Consider the following 7,146-nt stretch of genomic DNA (forward strand, 5'->3'; position numbering starts at 1 on the left):
CTTGAACCTGGGCGCACCTTAGAGTGAGACTTGTAGAAAAAAAAAAAAAGACCTAGATTCTGCTCTTGAGTTAAGAAAAAGTTATGATACACCAGGAAGACTGATACGCTGTTTAGCAAGTGCCCAGGAGTTCAAAGGAGGACACAGTATGGTTCTCTCCGCTTTGTTTCCTTTGGTTTGCCACAGAGAATGTTAGTAAGTACTCAATAAATGTCGGCTGTGACATATCCCTGCCATTGACATGCATCACGTCACCATAACTCCCTGTGGGGTGAGGGCCCACTGTTGTCCCCATTTCATAGATGAGGAAGCTGCACAAAAGATATTAAGTTGGCCGGGCGCGGTGTCTCACGCCTGTAATCCCAGCACTTTGGGAGGCCAAGGCGGGCGGATCACAAGGTCAGGAGATCGAGACCATCCCTGGCTAACACGGTGAAACCCCGTCTCTACTAAAAAATACAAAAAATTAGCTGGGTGTGGTGGTGGGTGCCTGTAGTCCCAGCTACTCGGGAGGCTGAGGCAGGAGAATGGCGTGAACCCAGGAGGCGGAGCTTGCAGTGAGCCGAGATCGCGCCATTGCACTCCAGCCTGGGCGGCAGAATGAGACTGTCTCAAAAAAAAAAAAAAAAAGACATTAAGTTGGCTGGGGGCATTGGCTCACACCTGTAATCCCAGCACTTTTGGGAGGCCAAGGCGGGTGGCTCACCTGAGGTCAGGAGTTTGAGACCAGCCTGGCCAACATGGTAAAACTCCATCTCTACTAAAAATACAAAATTAGCTGGGCGTGGTAGCACACGACTGTAGTCCTAGCTACCGGGGAGGCTGAGACAGGAGAATCACTTGAAACCAGGAGGTGGAGGCTGCAGTGAGCTGAGATTGCACCACTGCACTCCAGCCTGGGAGAGACAGAGTGAGATTCTGCCTCAAAAAAAAAAAAAAAAAGACATTAAGTTACTGATTCAAGGTGACACAGCCAGAAGAAACAGTGCCGGGCTTTGAAAAGTTCTTTCTGACTCTGGGGGACACGCTCTTAATCGCAGCCTCTTGAACATAGAACATACACAGGTTCCTCAACCATCTTAGAGGCTCATCCCAGACGGATGAGCAGCCGTGGCTCCTGCCTAGGGCCCAGGCTGGGGAAATGTGGACCAGCACTACTTACGGCTCTAACTTACGCAAACACACTCTGTCCTCAAAACTAAAAAATGAGGTTCAGAATATCTGCTGGGGATAAAAAAAAAAAAACCTCTACTGTCCAAAGTTCTTGTGTAATTTAGCATTCAGCAGCATTCAAGAGAGGAGGAGGGGACTGGGTCTGTAACTTTAACAAAACCCCCAATTTTGCATTTCTCCTAGCCCTACTTCCTAGGACCAGGGCTGTAGTCTCGGTAGTCTCGGGTTCTGGAAGGAAGGAAGTCTGGAGAAGAGAGAAGTGCTGGGTGGTGAGACTCAGGTAGGTGGTGAGACTCATGGGCACACAAAGGCAGAACCTGGCTTCCATCATTAACTGATTCCATGAAGCTGAACCTGACCTACTTGAAGGTCAGGGTTGTCTGCCCCTCCCCTTTCTCCTAAAGAGAAAATGTGCACAAAGATTTTTCTTGGGAGGAGCATTAATGAGATGCAAGAGAGCTAAGGTCTAAGGCTTGTAGATTTGGGCTTTAATTCCCTGTAGAAGGAAAGGGAGCTTAATTTCTACGAGGCCTAGGACTCTTCTCATTCAAAATCCACCATTTCTCCCCACAGATTCTCTGGATTTGTTCTGTAAATATTTATATAAAAATATATTCTAGGGCAGAGTTGAATCACCCTGAGTAAAGAGTGCTGTGGGCAAGGCATGACCTGAACTAGCGTCACCTAATACTCTCAGCTTCTAGACGGGAAAGTAGTCCACACCTCAGGACCAAGTGTAATTCCATTTCTCTCGGCCTCTCAGATTAGTGCTTCCTAACCAGCAGCCACACTTAAGCTCAGCTCTGGGATGGACATCTCCAGCACTCAAACTCTCTCTGCACAGACCTGCCCACAAAAATGCCTACACCCAAGTTCCACCCTGCCCCCACTTCGGTTTCCATGACCCCTTACTAGGAGTCACAAACTTACCAAGGCTAGCCCCCAGGAGTGTTTTGCTAGGCCAATAAGCTATTTTTAAATGACTGATTTTTTGGCCGGGTGCGGAGGCTCACGCCTGTAATCCCAGCACTTTGGGAGGCCAAGGTGGGCAGATCACCTGAGGTCAGGAGTTCGACAGCAGCCTGGCCAACAAGGCGAAACCCCCGTCTCTACTAAAAATACAAAAAATCAGCTGGGCATGGTGGCAGGTGCCTGTAGTTCCAGCTACTCGGGAGGCTGAGGCTGTCAAATTGCTTGAACCCAGGAGGTGGAGGTTGCAGTGAGCCAAGATTGCGCCATTGCACTCCAGCCTGGATGACAGAGTGAAATTTGTCTCAGAAAAAAAAAAGACTGATTTGGATTCCTTTAGATGGGTCTACAGACTCAGCCACTTCACATATCTATGTTACCTGCCTGGCCCCAACTGTTGAGGTTTGCAAACCCTGCCTCATATCTTTGTACTCCACAAAGAGCAGAAACTCAAAGAAGCTAACCATCTGACCCTGTCTCCAAACCACAGTAGCTCTGAGGCCCCTGTAAGCTTCACAGAACCTAAACATGGACTGCTTAGGCTTATCTTTGGGGATCCAACTTGGTCCTCCCAAGGGGAGGGGCAGACAACCCTGGCCTTCAAGCAGGTCAGGTTCAGCTTCATGGAACCAGTTAATGATGGAAGCCAGAAAGGTTCTGCCTTTGTGTGTCCATGGGCACACACCTCCCTACCTACCCGAGTCTCACCACCCATCACTTCTCTCTTCTCCATACCTCCTTCCTTTCCAGAACCAGAGACTGCCAAGACCACAGCCCTGGTGGTAGGAAGTAGGGCTCAGGAGAAATGCAGAATTGGAGGTTTTGTTAAAGTTACAAAGGGGCCCAACTGGGAGCCAGACCCTCCAGGGAAGTCCAACTGTTAGAATGTCTCTGCGGATTCCTACCATTACCAGGAGAAAGTATGGAGCTAGAACCTCCTCTTCCCCCAAATAAAACCTCAGCCACTTAAATGCTCCTCTCCCCAAATTGAATTTGAAGCATGCATGCTGTGTGTCCTGAGTTTCCAGAAATGCTGTGATATGGATCAGGAACCAAGCTGACACTGGTGTCCTTAGATCACAGACCCCCACAGGGCCACCATGTTGCAACTCCACAGCCTTCCATGTGAATGGTGCTCTCTGGCATTGTTCAGCATGTGGCTCTGAGGCTCTGTTACCTTTGTGTCTCTAGGTCTTGGTTTCCAAGCATTCTGGCTCTGTAGCTCCCTGGCCTTTTGGACAATATACTGTGTTCTCAGTTTGTGTCCCCTGCTGCCATCTCTAGATTCCCACTGATTTCTATTTGCTTTTCTCCTACACATATCCAGCGCTGGTTTCTTGCCACTGAGTAGATCATTCCTCACCTATGACCAGGGTCTCCATGCTCACATTTCCTCAGTCGGCCAGCAGCCCCCCAGCTTCATGACCCCCTGTCTCTCTTGAAGCCGGAGAATCCTCAATCGTCCTCTCTTCCACAGATTCCTGAAGTCTGGCAATAGGGTGGTGCAGTAGCTAATCCAGATTACAGTAACATCATACCTTATTCTTAGCAATTGACCTCAAGGCCAGGCCCAAGTAGCTTACACTGTTAGTGCTAGAAGAATGCCAACCCCCGCCGGCTGCAGGCTTGGGGTCCTGCTGGAATGTACTCCAGGCGCTGCTGGAGGCAGACTAGGCTCACCGTGCCAATCCTCCAGGGCAGTTTTCCTCTCTTTCAGCTGACATGTTAAGCTAGAAATCCTATACCCTGGGCTACAGGCTGCCTTGTATCCTAATTCTTCCTCTCACCACATCCTGCTCCTGATGAATTCTTTCTCTCCCTCAGAGTTGATCATTCCCTCCTCTGTGCTTCCAGGGCACTTCGGCATGCAGCTAGTATTGTACTTATCACATCGCATTACGGTTAGTTGTTTACGTGTCTCTGCGCGCTCCACATTTAACTCATTGAGGACAAGGGCTGTCTTACTCGTTTTGGTGTTTTTCCAGACTCAGTACAATAGATATTCAATAAAGAGATATTGAATGACTTGACTATAATTCATTTTTTTTGGCCATGGAATTAATGTCTTTCTTAGGACTAGAGAGAAGCTCAAGGAAAGAATGAACACGGGATTGGAGAAGACCTGCTCCTGGGCTGGAATACTTTCAGGGTTGAGCTCAACAGCTCAGGTCTGGGGATTCTCAAACTTCCATGAATCACAACAACCTGGAGGACTGTTAAATCACAGGTCACCCCCCCATCCCCCAGTTTCCGATTCAGCACTTCTGGGGTGGTACCTGGGAATGTGCATTTCTAACCTGTTCCCGGGTGACACTGAAGCTAATGGTCTGGGGACCACACTTTGAGGGCCACCCTTGTCCAAAGATGAGAAGCAGCTGGAATTGGTTAGAGGAGCCATGAGTGTTGAGAAGACACAAAGTTTCAGGGGTGAGTGTGACCCAGGGTTAGCTTCTAGGTCTGCTCAGGCCCTACCCCACACTAAACTCAAATATCACTTCCCCTCAGGAGCTCAGGCGATGGGAGAGGAAGATGAAGATGGAGTAGGTACCACAGGTAATGAAAGAAACAGTGCTGATGCCCCAACAGCGAACCGCAGATATGCGGGAGGAGAACGGCAGAGCTAGAGAAGTCACGGGAAGGCAGAGTTGAACAAATGACAGTGAGATGAATAATAGATTAGAAGAAATGGGGACTTTGGCAAAGTTCAAATCTTATTTGCTTCTAAGTATAAATAGGTGGACTGGCAGAGAGATAAAACGAAAAATAAGTCACAAATCAGCTCAGGGCCCCCAGGAAGGCAAGAGAAAGATGGGCCCAGGGCAGAAGGAAGGAACAGCAAAACCCCGACCCACCTCTCAGACTGTGTTCCTGATCAATTCCCTCGGAGGAAGTTAGGAACTGGGCTGAAGAGGGGGACTGAAATTTTATTTTCTCTTCTAGAATCCTCCAGTTATGGCAGATTTATTCAAATATTCAGATTCTTCACTCCCTTGCTATCTCCCTTCCCCAACCCGGGGTCACATCAATTTCTCTAAGGGAAGAATGTAAACTCCATCCTACCTTCTCCTCGGCCAATCCTTTGCCTTTCTGAATAAGCCAAGAGGTTGCCCCACACCTCAAGCTAAGACACATATTTGGAACTCACTCTGCCCCTCTTCACCTTCAAGGAAAACTGGTTTGTTGCTACCTCTGCCCATACCTGAAACCCCCGGGCTCTCCAGCGTTGGAACTGTGGCTGCTCCGAGAGGGGGAGGGCAGACGACATGTAGCAGGTTAAGACCGGGGCAAACCTGCACCTCACACAAGCATGCAATGTCCTGGGGTCAATGGGGTAAAGTTCCAAGCGAGTGGAAGGTAAATCACGACTGTGGCACCGGAGCTGGAACACCCCCGCGAGCAGGCCTTGCTGGGTAGTTCCGTGCGGGGCGGACCGCACAGCCCTATCAGCTTCCTGGCCACAGAAACGCCGCACGCGGCCGCTTCCCCGCCGCCCGAAGCGTCTGCGTTCTCCCCGGGCCAGTTCCGGCCACCACAGCCAACCGCGTGCCCCTCTCCCACACACTGTGGGGAACAGAAGGGAGCGCGTGGAGCCAGCTGCCAAAGAGGCGAGGAGGAGCCCACGCGGCTCCGGGGAGGAGGGAGCCGGGCTCCCGCAGTCCGCCGGGCAGAGGCGGCCGAGCGCACCCCCAGCACCTGGCCCGGCGCCGGCCCGTCCGCCCCGCAGCCCCGGCGACGCGAGGGGCCGGCGCTGTCAGACCCGCTCCCAGCCTCGCCGCGAACGTGTCCGTCAGCCCTAACTGTTCCAGACTCTTCTCCCGGCTCCAGAGAGGCCGAGTCCCCCCCGCCCGGCCTTGGCCCCCACTGCCCTCATCCCGGTACCTGTGTGGCTGGCACGGGACCCTCTCCGTCCCGTCCCCGCCTGCTCCCGCCCCGGCTCACCCCGGCCGCCGGGACCCGACCCCGACCCCGACCCCGCCGACCGCACGCGGCCGGACAAAGCGCGCCGCCCCGCGGGCCGGGACAAAGCGGGCGGGGCGCCGGCACCTACCTCGGCGCGGAGCCGCGGCCGGGCGGGCGGGGGCGCGGCGGGCGGGGGCGCACCGGTAGTTGCCGCGCCCGCAGCCCGGCCGCGACGGGCGGTTGCAGGCAGCGGCCGGGCGCACGGCGGGCGGCGGGCGGGCGCTGTCACGGGGCGCAGGCGGCGCGGGGGGCGCGCGGGGCGGGCGGCGGCGGGGCGCGTGGCGGCGGCGCGCGGGCGCGAGCGGCGGGACTGCGGCGCCGCGGAAGGAGGACAATAGCCTCCCCCTGCCGCAGGCCGCCGGCTCCCGCGGGAGGCCCGGGACCATCTGGAGCCGGCGGCCCCGCGGGGCTCTGGGAGGGGCCCGAGTCGCCCCTTCCCCGCCCAGCGCCATGGCAACCGAGGCCCCTCTCGGTGCTCCCCGCCGCTCCCCGCCCGGGGTAGTTGACCTGCCTCGGGGCGAACGCGGCGGCAGCTCCGAGGCCGGCTGCCGACCCCCAGCCACCTTCCGTGCGGGTTCCCCCCAAAACCCCGCCTTCCCGTCCTCGCTGGTCCCTGGGTCCCCCACCACAGCTTACAGGTCTTGATCTCCCCGGTTCGGACACCTCACCTTTGTCCCTATTCTGCTTTTCCTCCAAAATCCGTATCCCCGAGACACGCGATCCTTCCTCTAATGACACTGCCGACGAGGTTTCCCGAGATCCAGCCTCCGTTCCCCTTTCCTCTCCGGGCACCTCCAGTCCGTCTCCGCTAAGCATTCCTCTCACCCGTCCCCTCGCTCTCGCGTCCTCCTTCAGGCAGCTGGGCCGGCTCTCCCTCCCAGAACATCTCCATGGCACAGTGAAGATTCGCCTTCTACAGATCAGATGCTCCAAACAGGCATCTCAGCGCTTCTCAGCTCCTCTCATTTATCAACCAGGAGAATTCCGGCCTAGTCACCGTCTTGAGGGGGGTGGGGGTGGGGGCAGACATTTCTAGGCCTGACA

The 7,146-nt window shown here is 54.5% G+C and overlaps 1 protein-coding gene across 4 annotated transcripts in view; it reads right to left on the reverse strand.

Moving 5' to 3' along the window:
* SPTBN2 (spectrin beta, non-erythrocytic 2) overlaps positions 1-6,859 on the reverse strand; it is a 43,595-nt gene extending 36,736 nt beyond the window's left edge. The window contains exon 1 of one of the 4 annotated variants that reach the window (XM_016921313.4): positions 6,771-6,859. The gene's annotated coding sequence lies outside the window, so the exon portion shown is untranslated. Of the gene's footprint in view, positions 1-6,190; positions 6,309-6,770 lie in introns of those variants that run through there. The other 3 variants (XM_016921315.4, XM_063783122.1, XM_016921317.4) reach the window with 3 other exon arrangements.
* Positions 6,860-7,146: the final 287 nt, after the last annotated feature.

The sequence above is a fragment of the Pan troglodytes genome, chromosome 9 (assembly GCF_028858775.2).
Source record: "Pan troglodytes isolate AG18354 chromosome 9, NHGRI_mPanTro3-v2.0_pri, whole genome shotgun sequence".
NCBI classification, from domain to species: Eukaryota; Metazoa; Chordata; class Mammalia; order Primates; family Hominidae; genus Pan; species Pan troglodytes.